Source organism: Alexandromys fortis, unplaced genomic scaffold (assembly GCF_014885135.2).
Source record: "Alexandromys fortis isolate MF-2015 unplaced genomic scaffold, M_Fortis_MF-2015_v1.1 scaffold_222, whole genome shotgun sequence".
Classification (NCBI taxonomy): domain Eukaryota; kingdom Metazoa; phylum Chordata; class Mammalia; order Rodentia; family Cricetidae; genus Alexandromys; species Alexandromys fortis.
Window position 1 is genome coordinate 2,275,762 of NW_026068108.1, and position 24,015 is coordinate 2,299,776.

Genomic DNA, 24,015 nt, shown 5'->3' on the forward strand with positions numbered 1-24,015 from the left:
TACGCCTTATTTTTACGCTTGTTTTGAACTCAGTGACCCTCTTGTTCCCACCTATCTGATGCTGAGTTTGGAGGCACATGTTATAACCTGGATAGAATATTTAAGATAGCTTAAGGAGTTTTCATATATTTCATGTGACAAAATTATACTTATGACCTTAAATATCTTTATTGTTCTGTGTTCTAAGTTTTCTCCCTCCAGAAATAATGATTTCAGCTGTCTTCTATTAGCACGTTGGAACATTGGATTAATTTGTGTGTGGATATATTTATATCCTTTTACTTAATAAGAATAAAAGATTTCATGCCTCAAATTCTAATGACCCAGCATAGGACCTAAGTTACTATACACTTTAGATTCTAGGCAATACGTGATATCAATTGCTATCATTTTGGTAGGATAAATCTCCCCCTGCCCGTTCCTGGCATTGTATGCAGACTTTGTGAGTCTTAGTATAAAATTAATTCAGCTTTATTTTTCTTGTAATTAAGAGGGGAGCTGGTAAAGTTGGTGTGAAAAAATTCGATTATTGCATCATACAGTTTAGAGTGAAGCCATGGGTTCAGCGTCAGCATGACTGTCATGGAGACTTTGAAGCTTGGCCCAGAGGCCACTCTCTCTTGTTTCATGCTTTTTGACTTTCATGTTTGTTGTTCTCTAACGTGCAGTGTGTCATTGTTTTTAAGGCACTTTGGGAGTTATTCAGTACTTGCTGAAATAACTGAAGAGGATAAGGAGAGTCACCAGCTGAGGGGGAGGAGTCAGAGAAGGTGCATAGGTGCTGCCTGTTCACAAGTTCAGCAGAGGTGCAGTGAGGGAGGCGTGATGGCTGCCAGTCCCACAGTCAAGTTGGGGTTTTCTCTGCAAATAGAGGCATAAATGGGGACCACTCATTCATTCCCAGCTGCCCTGACTCGAATAATCATACAGAAACTAAATTAATTACAATACTGTTTGGCTAATGTCTCAGGCATATTTCTAGCTAGCTCTTATGCCTTAAATTAACCCATTTTTATTATTTTATACTTTACCATGAGGCTCGTGGTTTGTTACCTCCTGCCTCTTGGGCAGCTAGCTACATGGTGTTTGCCTCTTTCAGCCTCCTTTGACAGCTACATGGCGTCTCTCTAGCTCCACCTACTCTCTTTATATATCTCTTCCAACCTGGTTATATTCTGCCCTGCCGTAGGCCAAAGAAGCTTCTTTATTAACCAATGGTAATAAAACACATTTACAGCATACAGAGGGTCATCCCACATATAGAGGAGCCAGTGAGAGAATTCCGTACGGGGCATTAGCTTCAGAAGAATACAAAAAACAACCGAGAACTTAAATTTCCAACATTTTGTTGGTCAGTGTTGTACAACAAGCAGTGATATTTGTTGTGATTTTCTATTTTTTAACAACTCCCTTTCCTTTTTTCAACCACCTCCTCTTTTTTTTTTTTTTTTTCAGTGACAGGATGGTATATAGACTTGAATTCTCCTGCCTCCACCTCCAGAATGCTGAGATTAAAGGTGTATGCTGCTGTGTTCAGCTTCTCTTCTAGTTTTTGAGACAGGAACTACTATGTAGTCTGCCTGGCCTGGAACTCATTGTATAGCTCAAGCTACCCTTTACCCTTTGGCAATCCTCCAATATGTGCCTGCCCCCCCCCTCTCCAAGATGGACTTTTTTTTCTGTGTATCAGTCTTGACTTTCCTGGAGCTCACTTTGTAGACCAGGCTGGCCTCAAACTCACTGAGACCCACTTGTCTCTGCCGTCTGAGTTCTGGGATTAATGGCGTGCGTGCACCACTACGTCTTTTCATACTGTGCCTCCTTAATGTTTCTCCACAGGTTTTAAGAAGAATGTTTTGATGTAGGGTTGTGTTCTTTACCTGCCCTGAAGCCATTGGTGGCATTTTGTATCCTGTGCCTTGATCCCCCTTTCTGCCTTCACACCCCTCAACAGCCATGTTGAGCTAGCTCCTAGTTTTCTCTCTGAGAAACCGTGGAATGTCTCCCTTCCAAGCTGTAGCTTCTAAAAGTCTGGTTATCTCGTTTGCATTTTGAAGGACCTCTTGTCCATGAAACCTTCCAAGGTCTGTCCCCCTCCCCATCCAGGTATATTTTTTATTGAATCTGCCCTGTGGGAAGAGCATGGAGACTTGATGTGGTTAGATTCTGCCATCTGCGTATCAGCTAAGGAATGATATGGGTGTGTGGATCATGTTCTCAGAGCCTCATGAAATCACGCAGAGATGCTAGAGATGGTGTCGATGTCATACCTGCACAGGGGATTCTTGCTCACACCTGTACAGGACTTGACTGTAGTGGATTCTTGCTCAGTGTTTGATATCTGACCCCTGACCTCTTTTCTCCCCCTAATGGGGATTTCACTTTTGGGGTTATGTTACAGTGTGTTGCATATGTACTGTTTGCCCTCTCTCTGTTTCTCCAGAGAGCATAGTGCTTTGAGTGTAAATAAAGTTTTGCTGATAGTGAATCAAGCTGGCCATTTTCTTCCCCTTCTTATGCTTGTGTGTCGTCTTCTTCCTCATCATTTAACTTCCATTTTAACTTTTAGCCTTGACAAAGCAGCAGGCCTCACTTCAAAGAGTTGATTTCAAAGTCTCTTTGGCACAGAAATGCTGGCCACTGAAGCCTGTAGGAGTTGGCATCAATGGAAGACCCCGCGGTGGTTGCGTTTAAGAGTTTTCCTTGGAGTTCTAATTTTAAAGTCCTAAAGGAAGGAGGGGAGGATTACAGAAACATCTGCCTCTTTATAAAAATCAAATATAAACGGTTGAAATGCCAGAAAAATTATTTTTTTAAAGAAAGTGATTTTATAAATGGAAGAAAAGAACATTTCTTTTTCTTTAAAAAAATTGCTTGCTCTTCCATGTCCTAGTTATAGCACTAAGTATGGAATTACAGTTTCAACTTGAGTGCAGCATTTTTCAAAATGAATAAGTTGGGTTCAATAGCAGAAAACAGGACGGAGGAGCCCTTGTACCCAGCTCTCATTTGAGCTGTGGGTATGGACTGAAGGAGAGATTGGGAGATGACCCTCACGGGCCCCTGGTTGATCTTTATGGAGGCTGGGGAGTGATTCCTTCTGAATGAGCCATAGATCCCTCCCAGTTTTTATGGTTGACCCCAAATGTATTTCTTAGAGACCTAGTGTGACCTGTTGGTGCTCCTCACGTTACAGAACAGGCCACATAACTGTCATCTTGCCAGCTGTCCAGGCACATATCCCCTGGCCTACTCCATGCCTGTGTACAGACCTCTCCAGCCTGAAACACAGACTGCTAATAGCCTATGGATCCTTAGTCAGCATTCAGGTTACAGGGCTAAACCCTTATGGAGGCATTCACTCAGTTGCTTTGGAAATAGCAATGAACTATTTATAATCCTGTAAGCAAGCATTATAACTAATCTATTCTTATGTAGCTTTTGAAGTTAGCTCGATTTGGGAAATAACCAGGCTAGCTAAAAGATATAACAATTATATTTTTATTTATTATAAGGGGAAAACTCAAGAAACAGGAACAAGAAGTCCAAGCTCAGCTGTGCTGCGAGGGAACCACACAGAGAGAGCACCTGGGCCACATACTGGCTTTCTCCGGGTCCCAGAAAGCCACACCCTAACTTCGTCCCCATCACGTAGTTACCTGTTTTTCACTCTTGTAGCAGATTTTAAGTTCCTTGGTAGCTAAGTGAGTGGCCTAGAGTGGTATAGGAATTGAGACTGTGTTGGGGTTGGAGGAGCAGGGAATACTTTTAAGGATGAGATCTGGGTCAAGTAGAATTGAAGATCATAGGCTTCGGTGGTTCTTGGTAGAGACAATGGTAGAATGGTGTCCTGGAGCACTAGAGACAGGAAGAGAGGCAGGATTCTAGTGGCCGTTTTAGTGGAAGGAGCAGGATGGATTTAACAAGGAGTGAAGGAGTTTAGGAACAAGGGACAAAGGTGTAGACGAGGGAGCAGCATACTTTCCACCTCTCAAAGTAATTATTGTATTCATTTGTATGTGTGCGTGCTTGTGCATGTGTGTGCCCTCATGTGTGAAAGTCAGAGGTCAACGTGAGGGAGATTTTGAAGAGGAAGGCCCTTGTGTAGGTGAGAACATGAAGGCTTGAGATTATATACTTAGTGTAGGCTTTATCAGTCCTTTTCTTAAAGAAATTACATTTAGAGTATGTGTGTCCGTGTGTGTGTGTGTGTGTGTGTGTGTGTGTGTGTGTGTGTATGTGTGTGTGTGTGTTTCCATGTGTGTTAGGAGGTCAGAGGATGTTTCGTACAAATCAGTTCTCTTCTACCATGTGGATCCTGGGTATTGAATCCAGGCCATCAGGTTTGGTGGCAAGCTCCTTCACCTAAGCCATGCCCCTAGCTCTTCCTTCCCGTTTTCATGAAGCCCGCAACTGAGAGTGGTTTCTGCATTTTTAAATGGTCGAAAAAAGACCCAAAGAGTGTATATTGTGGCGTGTGAAATTATATGCAATTCAAACGTCACTGTCCATAAAGTTTTATTTGTCTGTGGCCTGTGGCCTGCAGAGGTTAAAGTATTGACTGGCTCTTTGCAGAACCAGTTGTTGATTCCTGGTCTTGACATTTATGGTAAATGAGAGTGTGGCCAGGCAGGGAGTGACAGGCATGATGAGAGTTTTTCTCCTCCTGGGACTCCTTGTCTTGATGTTGGTGCTCCAGTGGCTCCTTGCTGGAGTGTGCCATGTGATCTCTCAGAGAAACCCCATTACCTGGCTGGTTCAGAGTCAGATGCCCATCTCATGGCAAGATGCTGGCTGCCAGCAAAGACTGAAACTCAGAGGCCACTGCCATCCGGGGGAGGTTGGGGAAGGTAGCTGTGTTCTGTGGAGGAGTCTGGAAGAGAGAAATATGAGGAGGGGCTCTGAAGAGACTCTCTTCCACCCAGCTGTGCCCTCTCAAGGGTGTGTTTGTCATGACCTAAGATGTTGGAGCTCGCTGTTTCTGGCTGGAGTTAATTCTTCTTCTCTGCCTTTGGGAATGACTTAGCCCTGAGAGGGGAGAAGGCTCTCCCTCCTCCCCCATGCCTGCCTCTTTGGGTCGCTCTCTCTGAGTTCCTTCTGAAAAGATCCAAAGATGAAGCGAGGGTGTAATGGGAGTCCATGGGGACAATGAGGCATCAGGAGGTCTATCCCCAGTCAGGACAAGGCATGACTGTCACAGAGTGTGAATGTCCTGAGCGAGCATCTCCAGTGCCACGGGTCTGAGGGAAGTGTCCTGTCAGTGCACAGCTTCAGCTCTTACAGCCCTTAGAGAAGATGGAAGCGTGAGAAGAACTCTCAGGGGGCAGCTCTTGTGTGGGGAGAGGCTAGAGGCTTGAGATGGGTACACTTGCTGATACTAGCCCCTGTTTGGATTTGCTTTCAGCCTTTTATTATTATTTATTTTCTTAACAAATTGCATTGCGCCTGTGAGTGCATGTGTGTGTGCACACACGTGTGTGCATGTGTGTGTATTTTGCTGGGAATCAAATTGAGGACCTTACTCATAGTAGGCAAGCGTTCTACCATTGTGGCATGTGATCTACGGAGCCCTGTTCTGGTTTTCTGTGCATCCATAAACATGTGTGAGTGTTGGTGAGGAAACAGGAAGGCACTAGGTTAGGTGAGGACAGGTTGGGTCTGGCTTTGGCTGAGACAAAGGCAATGCTAAAAGCGAGCAAAGGTAAGAAATGATGTTCTTGATCTCAGCTCCATGGTTCTTTTTTTTGGTAAAGCTGCTCGGTAGGCAACTTCATCTCTCCCACTGTTGAGGCCTGGTGATCTTTAGCACTCACCACTGTGTTACCTGCTTTAGGCCTGAGGTGTTAAGCAAGTGTCGTTTATTTTTGTATGTCTGCTTTATTATGTGGAAGACATGTAGCAAATGTCGGATGAATGAATGAATGTGGGAATGAATGTAAACCCAGATTGCCAGTGATTCTCAAACTATATTCTGCAAGAAAGAATTCCCCGAGGAGCTTGTTAAGATTCACTCCTCTGACTCCTAGACGGGACCCTTGCCCCTGACTGTCCATGCCCAGGTGTGTTTCTGGATGCAGTGGTCTGGAAACCATACTTAGAACAACTCTGGCACAGGTACCAAGCCTTCTGGAATAAAGACAGGAACAGAACATTAGAAAATAGCTCTCCATTCATCTTCCCATGCTCAGTGGCCAAGGGCTCCCTCCTGCCAGTTCCCAGCTCAGGGAAAATGAACAGTGTCTTCTCCGGCTGTCCAGAACACTCTGAGTCAGTGGAATGCACCGACCAGTCAGGCAGAAGGGAACTTCCACTTCTCTTTAACCTTGGTGGGGACTGGGTTGGCACAGTGAACGGGAGGAGAGGAAGTGCCATGTGGAGCTTGGAGGTGGCCAAGGTTTGGGGCTGGTTGTGCTTTGGGTGACTGCTCAGGTCGTTGCTATGTATGCACCCATCCTCTCTAAACAGTTGTTTTCCCTAATGGCTTGTGCGTTGTTGCTGATCACAAATACGTGACTGCCGTTCAGGAGGCTCCTGGATGGCAGGGTGGGGTGGGCTGCTGTCAGGGCTTCCAGGAAAAGATGAGAGCTGGCTTCTGTCACACCACCGACTCACTGGGAGATTTGGAAGGTGTGGCTTCTGGGCTCACTTTTCCATCTGTAAAATAGGTGGTGCAAAGGGGTAGAGCAATAAAGTTCGTTCTTCTGAAAGAGGTGGTTTTTTTTTTTTTTTTTTTTTTTATTTCGAGGCAGAGTTTCTCTGTAGCTTTGGAGCCTGTCCTGGAACTAGCTCTTATAGACCAGGCTGGCCTCGAACACACAGAGATCTGCCTGCCTCTGCCTCCTGAGTGCTGGGATTAAAGGCTTGTGCCACCACCGCCTGGCCTAGGCCCAGGTCCTGACTGTGCCCAGGGCTGTGGCATTGGTCAGATGCTGTTGATGAACTTTCAGGGCACACTTGGCTCAGATATGGGAGCTGTCTCCTCAGAACAGCAACACTAGAAACTGAGGGCTTGGTTTTTTAACTCCTTATGACTTTGACCTGTTCCAGCCACCCTGGGAGGTCTCCTCAAATAATTACAGAGCTCAGAGTGCCGAACTGCAGCAACTGCCAAGTGCCAGTCCAGCCCTCTCTTTGCTCCTTTCTGGGCTTGACCTGTTGTATAAGGAAGGCAGTGTGAGGAGTGGGGTTTTGGAAGAACAAACTACCTTTTGTTTTCAGTATTTCCTCCTCCTTCCTTCTCTTCCTCGTCCTCTTGTGTAGTGCTGAGGATTGAAACTGAACCTAGACAGATACACTTAGCAGGAGCTCTGCCCTGAGCTACCACACATTTCTTTGTTCTTTTAGAGTCTTAATCTGTAGTGGAGGCTGGCCTTGAACTTGTGATCCTCCTGCCTCAGCCTCCCAGTTGCTGGGATTCTAGGCTAACCTATTAAGAAATGAACTTAAGAGAGTTCATTCAGGTTTAGTTTCCTCTGTAAAGCAGGGAAACAGTAACCACCATTTTATCTTATCTACCACGAGTGCATGTGAGCCTGCTGTGCAGTGAAAGGAGAGAGTGTGCTTAGTTTACCCCTCCAGAGTAACTGGGCCGGAGTGCAGGCTCAGCAGCGAGTTGCGCCCCTTCTAGAGGCAGGTCATCCTGATCTACACCATGTCCAGAGTATTTTGGTATTACAAAGAAAAACCCTATTTTATCGTAAAACTGTTGAGTTAGCTAAGCTCAGGCTGAGCTGGGTTCCCAGGGAACACGCTGCTCCCGTGTGCAGATCTCAGCACCTGATGTGGAAGAGCACAGTTGGCCTCTGTATGTTCCTAGCACCCGGCACATAGTGGCATCTTGGTGGGATGAATTAATGAACGGGAAACTTGGGGATGGGATGGGTTCCTGAGACCCTTTTGGGAGCCTGCAAGAGCCTAAGTATTTCAGAATGATAGTTGTTTGCTTGATGACAATGCTGTGTAGGGCAAAGAACAGTTTCAAAGTGCAGACGGTTCACTATAAAAATAAGCAGTTTAAATTTATTAATGTCACCAAACTCAAAGTGCAGTAGATACAGAGAATGATGAATTTTCCTATGCAAACCCCATAGACACAGTTTGGTTTTCACACACAGCTAATGGTTTACTTGTTGAGTTACAGTGTAGCATCAAGAAAAACACCTGTATTTATCAGATACGCACAGAGGTCCTCCTCTTCACAAACTGCATGTGTGAACTCAGGGTTGGCTCAAATTTTACCCCCCCCCCCAACTGGGTTATGACAGTGAATGAAAAACCTGGCTATTCCTTGAGTATAAATAAGATACAAAAGAGATTTGCAAAAATCTAATGTTGCTATTATGTTCCTTTTTTTGGTATTGAAAAATATGATTTTTAGTAAGATAATTATTTATGCTAACATGGTAAGTTTATTTACAAACAAAAGCTTTTGGAGACCTAACCATTTTCCTAAACATCATGGGGATCCCAGGCTAAAGTGTTTAAGATACACTAGTGGGGACAAGAATAAGGATTGTGGAGGGGACTGCACTGATACTGTAGATGGTGGAGGATTCTTTTCTATGTGGGTGCTGATTTTTTTTCCTCTTTTTCCCCGGAGTCCCTATGTTGGGAGATATCTGATCTCTCTGCCTTTCTAGTTCTGTAGGTTTGGGCAAGTGCTGTCTCCATGTTTGCTAAAAGCCAGGGCAGCAGCCTGGGGCTGGAGCAGCGATGGTTTCTGCCATCTTTAATGTCTTCACATTGGAGTGTTGGAACCTTCACCTCCTACCTCTGCTTGCCCCCCTGACAGAGATCTGGGATGACCGAGACAGAGCAGGTTTCAGGGAAAGGGAAGTATGGAAGCTGAATGAGGATTGCCTGGAATGGCAGCTTCTTGGGGACCTTGGCATTGGCTAATAAGGCAGTGACTAGTGAAAGTTTGTATGTTCATTCTGGGCCAAGGCAGTTTTAACCAGTATCCTTTCCCCACAGCCTAGGGTGGCAGCAATGACTTTACACTTAGGTCCTTGGCTTTGGGCTGCTTGCTTTCCCTGACTGACTAGTTGGTCTGTAAGATGACACTGTGTGTTTATTTTAGTTTGTCCTTTGTAACTTCCTGCTGCTTTTTGCAGAGCAATGGAGCTTTAAAAAGACTGTATGTGTGTTTCTCCACACTGAGCCATAGCATATGCTGAAATCTGTTTTATTTCTAACCTGGAACCACTTCAGTATTATTGTGTTCCTGGCATTTTTGCAAACCTTTGATAGAAAATGGTGAGGAGTTGGGTTGGGAGAATTAAATGGGCCAATTTCTGCAGTGCACTGAGCACCATTATTAATTATCATTACTATTATTAGTTAATGCTATGATTATTGTATTATTCTGATGATTAATGCTGTTCCTATAAAACAATACTGACAGGTGATTGTACAACTCATTTTACCTAAGTTCATTCTGCAGCTAAAATGGAGTGTGCTCTTCCTGTGTACCAGGCACAGTAGTACATTGTACTTGTGAGTATCACAATGTATCGTAGTCACTGTCCTGTTGCTGTGAAGATACAGAGAGGGGAAGGGAGAGACGGAGGGGGACTAGGACTGGCTTGGGCTTTGGAAACCTCCCAGTTCACCCCCCAGTGACACACTACCTCTCACAAGGCCACATTGCTTAATCCTTTTAATTCTTTCAAGCAGTGCCACCCCTGGTGACTAAGCATTCAAATACATGAGCACATAGGGGCCATTCTTTTTCAAACCACCACACCGTGGTTAGAAACACATGTGACAAGAGCTCCCAAACACTGGTTTGAGACTGCAGCATAGCTTGTGAAAAGTTTTCAGTATTCAGGAGGTGGAGGCAGGTGGATTTTTTTGCCAGTGAGACCCTGTCATGAAGAGGGACATGGACACGGACACAGACATAAACAGACACAGACAGACAGAGACACACTGACTGTAATTCTCGGGAAGGTAAATGTTGTGGTTCAAAGGACTGTCTTTTAGTCAGAATATGGCCTTCCGCTAGTAGAATGTGGACATTCCAGTGGATGGTCCCATTCCCCTGGGTTATTTGGACAACACAAATTGGACTTTGGGGGTTATTAAAAGCCTCCAGAGGATATAAAGTTGGGAGGGGTGAATCTGAGGAGGGGGATTACAGGGAGAAGTGGGGAATCAGTACGATCAAAATACATTTTATGAAATTGGCAAAGAATTAATGAAACATATTAAGAAAGAATATGGCCTTCCTATATTTGTAAGGGGCAGGTGTTTACTTTTTATTGTATAAGAATATTAATAGTCTTTCTTTGTGACCCCTGTGTCAGCCCTTACCATTTTGGTATGTGTAATGTCTGAAATAATATTTTTCTGGGAAGTCCAGAACTCTGGCCTAAAACCATAAAATGTCAGAACTAGTTGGGCCCTAAGGAATTAGGAACCTGAGAACTCACAGAAGATGAGTGGCTTGTACAAGTTTACCTAGCATGTGCACAGCAAGCCATGCTCAGATCCCAGGTAAGTAGGACACTTATAAGCACTGGTTTTGAGTCAGCCACACCAGTGTTCAGATTCTGCAGTGGTGTTTATTAGGTGAAACTGCTCTACTTACCTGAGAGCTTTCACACTATGGTTTAATGAGATTATTTGGATCAGGAAAAATTTTTGGCTCCAGAGCAAAGGAGACTCTCTTTTTCTTCCTCCTCCCTCTCATTAATATATAAGTAGGTGAGGGATTTCAGCAGAAGAGCATTCTTTAGCAGAGTTTCTGCATCTACCTCTTAATGTTCTGAATAATCTCCACTGTTGCCTGTGTGGTTTCTCAGCTCTCAGCTGATGGTCTTGCACTTTTTCTGTTCAGTGGTTTCAGAGATCTGAATGGCCTTTCCCAGCTGTTCTAATCTCTATTCCCAGGCACATGTCTTAGAAGGGGAGGATAAAAAACTGCTTGCGGCTGGAGAGAGAGCTCAGTGGTTAAGAGCACATATTACTCTTGCAGAGGATCTGAGTTCAGGTCATAGCATCTGCATTGGGTGCTTCATAACCACCTTTAAATCTAGCTCTAGGGGCTCCAACACCCTCTTCAGGTCTCCATGGCCATCTGTACACATGTTTGTCTGTCTGCGGTGCCTGCCTGCACCTCTGCCACGCAAATAAAAATAAATATTAATGGCAAAGGCCTTGCCCATAGTCAGTCTCAGCCCTTTCTTGAGAAGACCTTTTTCTCTTTCAGGACCCAGGATTATCAACAATGATAGCATCCAGTTATAGCATTTTCTTCCTCATCTGAGACTTGAGCAGAAGCCTTTTAATAGAATTTAGACAGTGTGGCTATGGTGCAGAAATTATCATGACATACTGCCAGCATTTGAGACGTCCCATCTCCCTCTTGAAATCGTGTATAACCAACATGAATGATTTTTGTGGGCTGTGCTGTGGTCCTTTTACCTACATTGTGCAGTACCATGCTCTCCTGGAGACTCCATCTGTTCACAGATGATGCACGATGATTTGGCACATGGCCCAGGTCTGTCTGACTTGATACCATAGAATTATCTTGAGACCCAGGCATGGTGATATGTGAAAATGCCCACATTTGTTTTTGCAACCAAGTGTGTGGTCATCACCACTGGGATGCCCAAATATGATCAGATCCCAAGGCCTGTCTCTACGTGCTATTGCCATTAAAGTATATTTTTGTGTGTTCTTCAGGATAGATGAATTAGGCACTCAGCATGGACCTGTGTGTATGCCAGCATGTTTCTTTTCTCCTGCTTAGGGTGAAGGGAGAAATAACATGTTGGGCTTGGCTCCTGCGAATATCAGCAAACAGTTTCCATCCTGGCTTATCTACGCCTGAGGGAAACTGATATTGCACTGCCTTGAGTCAAGTTGGGTGGCATGCTTTGCTTTAGTCTTTTGGGAAGAATTCATTGTCTTTCATTTATTCAGGTAACACACTTCTCTCTCTTAATTTTTGTGTTACCCCATCCTTGGTCATGGGGTTGTGTGGCAGATAAAATACTATCTTTTATTTTTGAGACAGTGTCCCTCTATTGTAGCCCTGGCTTCCTTTTAACTCTCTATGCAGACCAAGTTGTCCTCAAATTCCTAGAGGCCTGCCTCTGCCTCCTGCGTGCCTGCCATGTCTGCTGTCTTGAAGGCCCCTGGAGCACTTTATTTAGACTGACATGTTACGTTAGTGTTCTACAGAGTCGGGGTGGACTTCAATAAACCCTCACATTTTTCTGGGAAACGCTACAGCTCTCCAGAGTATGGGTGAGGAAAGCAAGAAGTCAAGAGAAATGTGGGAAAACACATTTTTCAACAAAGCAGCCATCCCATCCTGACTCTGTACCCCATCAAGGGCACAATTTAATCTCCAGTGAGCTGCGAGGTTCCCCATGGCTTGGGAGCAGCTGCTCCCCTTTTCCACCCAGGACAGATGTAGCATTTATCTGCTTCAGGCCCACCCTCAAAGGCCTTGTATCTTCTGTCTTCCTGGTGTACTCTTTTTTTCTCCTTCAACCACTATGACCTCAGCTTCAGAGGGATGAAAGGGCGGTCTCATTTTCTCAGACTCTTGGTTCACAAGGGCCTTTCTTCAAGCTCCCAGGACCTAACAGGCACTGGCTGGTTGTTCATTTCTGCCTTGTCTCCTGGTGTTGTGCTCCTGGCCAGAGCGTGAGGCCAATGGTTCTCTTCTTCTGTGCATAGGTTGGCCTACGTGTCCACTGTGCTTCCAGAGACGTGAGTGCACTGAACTGTTCTGAGAGCCTGTGGGCTCCAAGTGGTGCTGTATTACAACAAATACGACTTCCCTTGTCTTGAGATTTCCTCCTGGAACTGTCAGTCACCTGGTCTAGTTTGCCTGGGCATGTGGCCAGTAATCTCCATGTTTGAGTCATTCAGGCCAAGTCCTTATTCTGTTCTTGTGGCTTCCAGCAATTTAGGAAAACTGCAGGGTCTGTCCTATTCCCCAGCCTGTGATTCTACAACACTGAGAGGGCACTGAGTTCCAGAGAGTCCTGAGAGGGCTCTTGCTTGTCTGCCTGGGCTTGTGGTATAAGGGTGTGGGGTGTTTCATTCGTCAGCAGTGAACAAAACCCTTCTGGCTTGGAGTGGGGGCCTTAAGGGAGAGTCATGGCTCAAGGAGCCATGTTGACACCTCAGAACTGCACGCAGGGTCATGATCTTGGTCTGTTCTCTTTTTGTGCTTGTACCTCATACTCCCCATTTGTAAAATGGAGCCAGAAGCATCCCCTATTTCCTAGAAAGGCTACTGTGATTTCTTCTGAGGTTGACACGAGGCTCCTGATATACAAAAGAGCTTTCCGATTGCCGTTCTCTTAGCGATGTCGCTGTCATTAAGGTGTAAGTTTGCATGTTTTGGTCATCCTAGTGAGGAGCTAACTGTGCAAATGTTCTCGTACAGTAAAACTCTTTACACACCTGAGGGCAGGGCAGTCCTGTGGGGAGCAGTGGTGTTGGGAAGAGCCACACACCCATTTGCTCTCATGTAACCAGCTTCATAAAGACTAGTCTGGACCGGTCCCCTTGAAGGGAAAACAGAGTTGTTTGTGTCACAACTCCCCTTTGGGCTCCATCTGTGATCTTTTTGTGCCTTCAGGTAATTGAAAAATTCCTCAAGGTCATTTGCTTTCTTGCGATTTGTGTCAGACAGGGCTGAGTGAACCAGGGTCTTCTGATCTGAATTCTCAGCAGTTAGATCCTTTTCTTCAGCCAGAGAACAGGCAGCCCAAAACTTGTTTTCTGGGTTCCAGCACGGTCTGCTTTGCTGAGCACTGGACTGCAGCCTGGAGCATTGTTCTGCGGGCAGCATTAAGCCTTCCAGTCAGCCTGTAGGTTGTAGTTTCTGAGTAGGCACGTTGATATTTCTGGGTGGATCCTGTTCAGAAATCAGGTGCTTCTTGCTCCTATTGTGGGTCGGCGAGTTGGTTGTCAAACTTCAGTGTATGTGCCTCTGAAACGAGCTTGTTTTTTTTTTTTATTTATTTATTAAAGATTTCTGCCTCCTCCCTGCCACCACCTCCCATTTCCCTCCCCCTCCCCTAATCAAGTCCCCCTCCCTCATCAGCCCGAAGAGCAATCAGGGTTCCCTGCCCTGTGGGAAGTCCAAGGACCACCCACCTCCTTCCAGGTCTAGTTAGGTGAGCATCCACAAAACTGCCTAGGCTCCCACGAAACCAATACGTCCAGTAGGATCAAAACCCCATTGCCATTGTTCTTGAGTTCTCAGTAGTCCTCATTGTCCGCTATGTTCAGCAAGACCGGTTTTATCCCAGGCTTTTTCAGATCCAGGCCAGCTGGCCTTGGTGAGTTCCCGATAGAACATCCCCTTTGTCTCAGTGTGTGGGTGCACCTCTTGCGGTCCTGAGTTCCTTGCTTGTGCTCTCTCTCCTTCTGCTCCCGATTTGGACCTTGGGGTTTCTGTCCGGTGCTCCAATGTGGGTCTCTGTCTCCTTTCATCGCCTGATGAAGGTTAATATCCAGGGGATGACTATGTTTTTCTTTGGGTTTACCTTCTTATTTAGCTTCTCTAGGATCACGAATTATAGGCTCAATGTCCTTTATTTATGGCTAGAAACCAATTATGAGTGAGTACATCCCATGTTCCTCTTTTTGGGTCTGGCTTACCTCACTCAGGATAGTGTTTTCTATTTCTGTCTATTTGCATGCAAAGTTCAAGAAGTCCTTGTTTTTTACTGCTGAGTAGTACTCTAATGTGTATATATTCCACACTTTCTTCATCCATTCTTCCATTGAAGGGCATCTAGGTTGTTTCCAGGTTCTGGCTATTACAAAAAATACTGCTATAAACATAGTAGAACAAATACTTTTGTAATATGATAGGGCATCTCTTGGGTATATTCCCAAGAGTGGTATTGCTGGGTCCAGGGCTAGGTTGATCCTGAATTTCCTGAGAAACCGCCACACTGCTTTCCAAAGTGGTTGCACAAGTTTGCATTCCCACCGGCAATGGATTGAAGCGAGCTTGTTATTTGTCGAACTGATGAAGGCAGTTCCATTCTGCTGTCTCTATGTGGACTTCTGCAGAGTACATTGTCATATTTGAAGATTGTGTGAAGTGTGCAGAGCAGCATATAACATCTGTTAGGGTGTGTAAACAGTTCTGAGAAAGTCAGAAACAGGAATGAGAAAACAACAATGGTCCAAACAAGGTAGCACGGGTCCTGGACTAGAATGTAGGTTTGCAAGCAAATAGGAACATTCTTCCTCCAAAGGCCTTTAGATCTGCTGTGGAAGTGCGGTGGTGGCCTCTCATCCCAGCCACCTGATGCACCCATGTCACTTTATGACCTAGCCTAGCCACCAGCCAACCAGCCACCTCTCCCCGATGTCTCTGATTCTCTTTGCCTCTTTCCATCTCTCTGTCTCCTCACAGTCCTCTAGTGTCTAGGTTCTGGGCACTTTCCAGCTTCCATTCCACACATAAGCTTTTATAAATTTACCCTTTACCCTCCTAGTTAAGAGGGTCTTGAATAATTCAAGTGCTGACCATTTGAAGAGTGTCTTAGATTTGCTTAGCTTTGACAAGCTTGTTAGTAGCAAATGATGGAAGGTATCTCTAATGACTAATGACAACTTACTTTTCTGTTGCTACCTTGCAGGCTGGAAACTGATTTTCTAGAAACTGAGACTAGTTCCTGTTTGGAGAGAGCAACTGGGTTTAGGCTGTTTGTGGATGCCCCTGGGCCAATTGATAAGGATCTGTGTTAAATGACAGAACCTGTTACCATGAACATAGGCGTCCAGGCCCTAGCCCACAGGTATTTATTTGGCACTGTATTTGCTTTCTTATGTGACAATGCCTGTCAAAAGCAGTGTAAGGGAGGAAGGGTCTGTGTGGTCTCAGAGTGTAGGGTTTACAGTTCCTCACAAGCATGGCGGCAGAACAGCTGAGTACATTGCAGCTTCAGGAAGAAGAGTGATGGAAGATGCTACTCAGCTTGCTATCTCCTTCTTATCCATCCTGGGACCCAAGCCCACATTCAGAGTAGGTCTCAGGTAACAAGCCAACCTAGAAAGGCACTCACAGACATGCCCAGAGGCTTCAATAAGATGTATCCCTACCTTACTGTATACCTGGGGAAACAAGGTCAACACTAAACAGATATCTATAGGTAGACAGAGAGAGCACTAATCAAGAGGGAGGAGGTTTAGGTTTTGCCCTTTGTCTTCCTTCTGGCAGGGCTGCTCTGGGCAAGACACCTGACTCCCCTGGCTGCTCCTCCATGGAAGCAGAGCGGTACTTGGCCTCTGCTTTTCATCCTGTCCAGTGTCAGCTCCGTGGTGATGACAAGAGTGGATTGTGTTCATGGTTCACAAATTTATGTTGTGTAATATTTGATAATTAGAGAAAGTGTTAACAATGCAGTAAAAAAGTAAGTAGATGCCCCAGTGATTTCAGATCACCACTGTGCTGGGGTTATGTCTGCACATTAAGTTGTTTTTAGCTTGTCTGTACATATTTCTAGGCAGCATGTTAATTACCTTTGCTTATTAAAGCAGAATTTCACATAGTTTTCTGTGGTGTGCTTTCAGCACCCAGCATCAGTTTTCTGATATCCAGTTTGTGTAGTAGCAGTGCATTCATCTCCATTGGTATAAACCATCAATGGGTATGAGAATTCTTGCACTTTAGCAAATTTTCTGAGTAATATGTGATTTTTCTCATTTTTTTTTACCTGTTGGATAAGATAGAGATGTATATTACTCTACAGGTCTCTTTACACACAGATTCCATTGTGTGTATGTGTGTGGGGTGTGGAGCATCTAAAATCTCAATAACTTCAGTGTGTGCGTATTCTAACTGTAAATCCCGTGCTATACTTAGCACGGTAAATGTGCTCATTCTGCTTACCTGCAAGCTTGGATGCGTTGGTCCACATGTCTCCATGCCTCACACTACCTCCTCTAGAAACTGCCGTTCCACTCTGTGAATTTTACTTGTTTTTATTACATTTTGTGTGTGATGTGCATGTGTGTGGGCACATACGTGGATGGAGACCCGAACTTGACTTTGAGTTTCTTCCTTCCTTGATCTCCTTCTGGTAGTGAGGCAGGACTTTTCACCTGACCCAAAAGATGCCCCTGAAACATCTCCTCACCTTTGGGCTTGTTTTTAGATTCCATATGCAGCCAAACATTCACTGCACAGTGATAGCTGTGGTCCTGGCACACAGTACAGGTAGTCTTACATTGGCTAAGTGACCTTCTGTGAATCTTGTGTTTACTGTGTTCCTTGTATTGAGAGGCCACATTAAGTGTGACCTAGTCCATCTACATTTGTGTAAGACTTTCTGGTGTTTGTACAACAGTGAAATTGCATAACAGCATTGTCCTCAGGATGTATCCTCATCTTTAAGTATCAAATGACCCAAAGTGGGATTAATATTTGTTTTTCTGCCAGACTTGTTTCATTTGACATACTGCCTTCAAGTTCCATCTGTGATGTTACAAGTAACAGGCTCTCCTTCTTGAAGGCTCACTAATCTTAATCTCTCTTTCTTGCCATTCATTCTCTGTTTCTTTATTCATTTATCCACTGACCAGCGCTTGGATTATTTCCTGTACCTTGGCTGTTGTGAACAGTGCTGCAGTATAAGTTTTGCCATTACTGAATAAGGAGGTTACATTATTGTCTGAGTTCAAGAGTCTTATCACATGAATGCGCTGAGTAGGACTGTATACCTTTTCTCTACCTTCCAGATAATCTTACAGGTTTTTCTTTTTTCCCCAATGCTGTGATTAGTAGTATATATTTTGTTTTTAAACCAATGTATTCCTGAGGTTCCGTGAGTTTGTTGCCCTTGAACATTGCTAGATTTCTCTTTATTACTGTAATTCTGAAAGTTTCACATCTGTGATAATGAAAATGATGGAACCATAACTTTCCTTTAATCTCTTGTACTTCCTTTGGTATGGAGGTTATAATATATATATATTCCAAAGAATGGGGAAAATTCATACCTAAAATCTGCAAGCAGAGTGTGTTGTAGATTAGAGTATGCATGAAGAGAGAATTTTTTCAAGGAAATACTTTGTGATTGTTTCAGGAACTCTATTAAATCTTTGATTCGTTTCTTTATATATTTTTATTATGTAAAACTTTTAATGTTGGCAACCTTCCATGTGTTCCTTTTCCCAGCCACCTTCACTTCTCATTCTGCCCTCTTCAGGAGTAGAACCTCTACTGGCCAATAGAGCTGTATTGTTAAGTTTTCATTGTTTACAGTTGCACGTTTATGTGAAGGAGAACCAAATGAGATACAGAAACAGGTGGAATGTATTGTTGTTTCATATTCAGTGTTTTCTGCTGAGGATGCTCTGAAACAGAATACCACAGATTTGTAATTTTAGGGGCTAGGTTGGTTGTTCTGTTGGAAAAGTGTTTGCTAAGTCTTTGACACCCAGTTAAAAATCCAGGTATGGTGGCATCCCATCACTGGGGAGGCAGAGCCTGGGGTTCCATCTGTAGTTAGTTTAGCCTACCTGGAGAGAGACCCAGTTTTAGAAAACAAGATGTGCTGAGTGTGGGAGACAGCTCTTGGGAGGCAGAAGCAGATGGAGCTCTGTGGGTTTGAGGCCAGCCTGATCACTGTAGCAATTTCCAGACCAACCAGGACTACACAGTGAGATGCTGTCTCAAAACAAAACCAAGAGAAAAACAAACAATTCCAAGGTGGATGTTGCCCTAGGAATACCACCTGTTACAAAATAAACAAGGAGTTCTCAAATTAAGATTTACTAATTTTGTTACCCCGTTCCTCTAATCTCCTTTGGGTTTTAGTATGCATTTTCTCAAGAGGATTTTGCCATTCTGAAGTGGACACGGGAAGCCACTGGTGGCCCTGGCTGTCTCTGGTGAGTGGTGCAGGCCTTAGACAGATGCAGGACTGAGGTTGGAGAAAGCCCAGCATCCTTTCCCAGTGAGCAGGTGTGGCCTGGACTCAGCTCCCGCTCAGCCCTTCCTTCTCCCTGGTGGGCCATGGGCTCCTGCCTCAGATTGATGCCTGCTGTTGAAGAGCTGTTAATAGCACTCTCCCACTTAATCCTTTGAATCCCATTTCAGAGTCTGCAGGTCTGCAGGATGTCGGAAGCCAACCTGTGAGCAGGGAAATTTTTCTTTGAACAGCAGGAACCGAGTTAAAAAACAAAAAACAAAAAACCTCTAATATTTAGTTTGTTAAAACATGTAAGAGTAGGAAATTTCTCCAGATTTCTGAGTGTAACTATTCTTGCTGGGGTTTCTTACTGTTTCGGGCAAACATCAACAATCAATAGCAAGCTTAGTCATAGTGCGATATCTGTGGCATCTGTGGCTTCCTGAGGGGAAATAACTGGGCTCAGCAGCACTAGCTCAATCTTTTTATTCATGGGACCTGGCTATTTCTTTGTAGATTTAATATAAAATTTTTTGTGGAATTTTGTTATAAATTCAGGAAGGTTTAGACCCTGGCTGTCTTGAGATCTGTGAAATCTGGGACAGGGTAGGTGTTTCCCTCCCTGCATTTGCTGCAGTGCATGTGTGTGTTGGGAAGCTGCATGTGGCCAGTAAGGAGACTTTTTCCCCCCTGTGGAAGTTCTTTGTCATTCAACTGCTCCCAAATGCTAGATTTTGGATTAGACTTAGGGTCAACTTTAGGGTAGTGAGAGGATGGATACCCAGGGACATGTTGTCTTCAACTTCCTGGCCTTCCTCTTCCAAGTTCTGGCCTTTAATGGGCAGAGACCGGTCTTGTCTGGAGGGCAACCCTGTCTGCCATTTGAATCCTTGCCCAGCCCTGGAGTGTGAGGGTTGGCAGGGAGGGGTGGGCAAGCCATTGTGGGAGAGAAGGCTGGGAGCTCCTGGAGGAGCATTTAGGACTGGAATCAGTTGTGCCTTTAAAAAATTTTACCCATTTTGGACTTGTCTGAGGATGCAATTAGCGAGATCACAGGACTGTTTCTGATTCCTGATTCTGTGCAGTGTCTATTCAGAAAAAATAGAAAACAGTCAACTGGGACAGGGGATTATTTGAGCACACACAGAGTCCTGTTGTCTCAGCAGCATGCTCCCAGACAATCTGCCTTTTAGTGAAGTTTAAACCCATGAAAGGAAATAAAAAGTGTTTTATTAGATAGCGAAGAAAGATGGACTGGACTTAGGAGACTTTGGGAATTTTAGCTTTTTTCTTTGTTAATACAAATTTTGGAACAGAGGGACTCTTTCTGTAATACAATTTATTTGTACAATGTGGTAATTATTGCTAATAGTTAATAATTATCTTTGGTTAGGTAAAATGTGCACATGCGTATGCGTGAGAGAGAATACACATACAAATGATTGTGAGCTTTTGCTGGGCTGCCTTTTGTTCAAGGCTAAATATTGCTGCTTCTGAAGAAAGGGTAAGCCTTATACCTGGAGCCTGCTAACATGTATGAAGAGTCTGCTTAGGTTCTAGCTTGACATGGATGTGGGCATTCAGGCCAGAGCGTTCCTCTGAATATGCACAGACAGAAGCTTCAGGAGCACTGGGGACTCACCTGGTGTTATGTAGCACATGAGAGTCAGGGCAAAGATACCCAACAGTGACTTCCATGACTGTTCCTTTTTCCTGTAAAATCCCGACTCTTTCAATTTGGCACAATTCATTGAAGTTTATAAAATAGGTAGGTATACATCCATTATGCCTTATTAAGTGTTGATTTTGTTTCCTGAAAGCACACAAAGCAAACCAGGAGATCCATGAATGTGACCAGTAATGTGCTGTGTGGACAGATGGTCCACAGTCACAGTCACAGACAGGAAGAGGATTTACTGCATGCTGAGTGGTAGAGAACTGGTCTTTTTTACCTTGATATGGTAATGTTTCAAGTTCTTAGTCAGGGAAGAAATAACACTCGTGGTCCCAATTCCCATGCAGGTCTATGGGATTATATCTTAAACTGTGTTGGCTTACTGGGTTTGTTGAAGGGGATCTGGGGGAGGTGCTCAGGAATATACTGGATAACTGATGGAGCACACCCTTGGCCTTTCTCCGTCATGACTGGCCTGGTTGGGACTGGGGAGATGGCCCTGAAGTTAAGAGCACTTGCCACTCTTGAAGAGAACTTGGATTCAATCCCCAGAATCCACAAGGTGGCTCACAACTGTCTGTCTGTAACTCCAGTTCTCGGGATCTGATGCCTTCTTTTGGCACTAGTCATTTGCATGGCACATTTACATACACATAGGCAAACACTCACACACATAAGACAAAAATAAATGATAAATCTTAAAACCAAAAACAAGACTAGCCTGAATGAAGGTCTTTGGGAGCCCATTGGGCAAACTTAGCCTGCATTCCAGAGAACTAGGTTCTAAAGATGTTTTAAAACCATTAAAAAGTTTTTTTTTCAGTTTATTCTATTTGAGTTATCCTCAAGTCATAGCAAGTTCTAGCTCAGCCTTTTGGGTTGGTCAGATCATCTTGGGGGGGTCTGGGTTGTAACTGTTTCAGGTCCCAGGGGCTTTCCCCAGCGCATCACCCTTTCTCAGGCTGCATGTGCAGGATAGGTCTGGCCCTCTCAGTTTGCCACAGATGGTTTTGTTACTTACCACAGTCGGAGTCTCACTGAGTGGGCTAGACTGACTGGCCAGTGAGACCTCCTCAGCACTAGAGCGGCTGAGATTGCCCATGATGCTGCAGTGAACAGTTTTACATGGGTTCTGAGGATCTCAACTCAGGTCCTCTCATACTTTCATAGTGTTAGAAACAAACAGCCTGGTGGTGGTGGCACACGCCTTTAATCCAAACACTTGGGAGGCAGAGGCAGGTGGGTCTCTGAGTTTAGGCCATCCTCGTCTACAGAGCCAGTTCCAGGACAGGCTCCAAAGCTACAGAGAAACCCTGTTTGGAAAAAGAGAAACATAAAACAAACAAAGAAAACAACTTCAGTGTCACACAAAGGATTACATGAGCAAAGAAAAAAAATATCCTGGCACTGCACTACAACCCAAACTTAAGGAGCCCGTTGGGACGGAAATGCAGTTGGTTTTTATTCTAACACAGGTGGTGTCTCTGTCTTTTCCTCATTGACTGGGGTCTAACCTCACAGTCTTTTTTGACTGGCTAGTTTTAAAGGAATCCTGCAAAGGAAATGAAGGAAAGGGTGGTTGGCTGCTTTAGGCTATCAGGATTACAGGAGAGAGAGAGAGAGAGAGAGAGAGAAGCTGGAGGGGATACTTTGTGTAAGCAAAAGTTTTATTACCAGGTAGGATAGATTAAAAGATTTACATAAAAGTTTTACAAGGTTGGGAGAGATTTATAGAATATTGCCCTTGGCAGGCCAGCTGCCTTTGATAGGAAGGAGAAAATAAACATTTCACACAATGGCAAGCACTTGTAGCCTCACCCTCTCCCAAGTCCCCCCCCCACTTCCTGTACTTCCTTGACCCTCCCTCCCTCCCCTCTTCCCTCCCTCCCTCCCCCTCTGCCTCACTCTCTCCCAAGCACACACCTCCCACTTTCTGCACTTTTTTGTGCCCCCCCCCAATATAATTTTTCTTGGCTTAATTGCTCTCTTCTTTCCTGATGCCAAGATCCCCTCCAATTCTGGTGCCAGGACCCTTTCCCACTTTATCTTTTTACCCCACCTTCCTCCTTACTGTCCATTCACCACTCAGCCAGCCAGTGCAGGTTCTGTGCTAGATGTGAATCGATGCATCTCCACCAAGAAGATTCCAACCAGATGGCCAGTGACGGTACCTGGTGGTGAGGGCTAAGTGCCAGGGGCTGGCACTTAGGGCAGGATAGAAGCCCTAGTTTCTCTCGGGGAAAGGTTCTCTTGTATGGAACAGTGAGCCAGGCTTGAGGAAAGAAGAGAGCAGCAGCTCCCACTCTTTAGGCAGCAGGGCTAGTTGGAGCGAGTTGGGCCTGACTTCTGGATTACTGAGGAATTTGAGGAACGTGCATAGTGGAAGGGGGCATGTGATGTGTGAGCTCCTCATTTCATGACTCACTTTCCTTTAAAGAGACACTGATTCCATCTGTTGGTGCTGAAAGGGTCAGAGGGCGAAGTAGAGACAGTGGAAGATTGTAACACACTGGATTCCACCCGGGGCAAGGAAAGAGATACCGAAGTGAGCATGCATTTCTCTGTTGCTTTCACCAGTCTTTAAGCAGTTTGGGACTAGGAAACATTTACTGTGTCCTTTATGTCAAGGGCCTTGCATGTGATGAGCAAATACGTTTTAGACTCAGGTGTTAGACCTGCCTGGGCCTCTGTTTCCTCAACCTATAAACACAGGCAGGCTGGGCTAGGCGTGATTCTTCAGTATGGCTGACCACATTCATCACTAAGGTGGCCTTTAAGGCCCTGAAGTTTACACACGCCTAGTTCAGCTTTACATCACAGAAGGCCAGACCATCTTTGTCCCAGGGCCTGGAGAGTCAAAACAGGATGAATATGTCTCAGGAGAGACAGTGAATGAGGCGCTGGGGGTTTGTTCTAGAACCAGAAGTGTGTTGTTCAGGATGCTGTGGGACGTTGTGAGCTGGCAGCCCCACCCCCTTGATTATCAGCATTGATCTCTACTGACACTAGAGACTCATTTCCAGTTATTTTATCTTCTAAATGCCCTGTATTCATTAAGAAAGACGTTGGTTCCTATATCTCATCAGACACTTGGAACCTAGACCAGTCTTGAGAGATCCCGAGTGCTTTTTAAAAACTGAACTGATTGAAATCTAGCCCAGAGTAAAGGGACAGTGACAATGATAATAGCATTCATTCTTTCTTGACCGTGCCTTGTGCCCCAATGGCATCTCATGGAACTCTTTCAAGTGTTTGAGGAGCAGAGAAGGTTGAGCTCAGTGTAGGTAGTAATTGTCAGAACCAGGATGTGGAGCTCGAACCTGGCCACAGGCCCATACTCTGCACTGTCACAAGACTGTTCTTGTGGTTCTGTCCAGAGCGAACATGGAATTTAGGGCAGTAGCCATTGTAGCCACTGCTTGTTTTTGCATG

General features: G+C 44.7%; 1 protein-coding gene and 1 long non-coding RNA gene across 2 annotated transcripts in view; one reads left to right on the forward strand and one right to left on the reverse strand.

Moving 5' to 3' along the window:
- The window catches only part of Ptprj (protein tyrosine phosphatase receptor type J), a 166,250-nt gene that overhangs the window by 76,681 nt on the left and 65,554 nt on the right, over window positions 1-24,015 (forward strand). The window lies entirely within an intron of this gene.
- LOC126489759 (uncharacterized) lies at window positions 18,165-22,906 on the reverse strand. Its single transcript, XR_007589014.1, has 3 exons — window positions 22,643-22,906; window positions 20,551-20,721; window positions 18,165-19,129 (listed from the first exon to the last, which is right to left on the reverse strand). It is a non-coding gene; the product is annotated as an uncharacterized lncRNA (long non-coding RNA).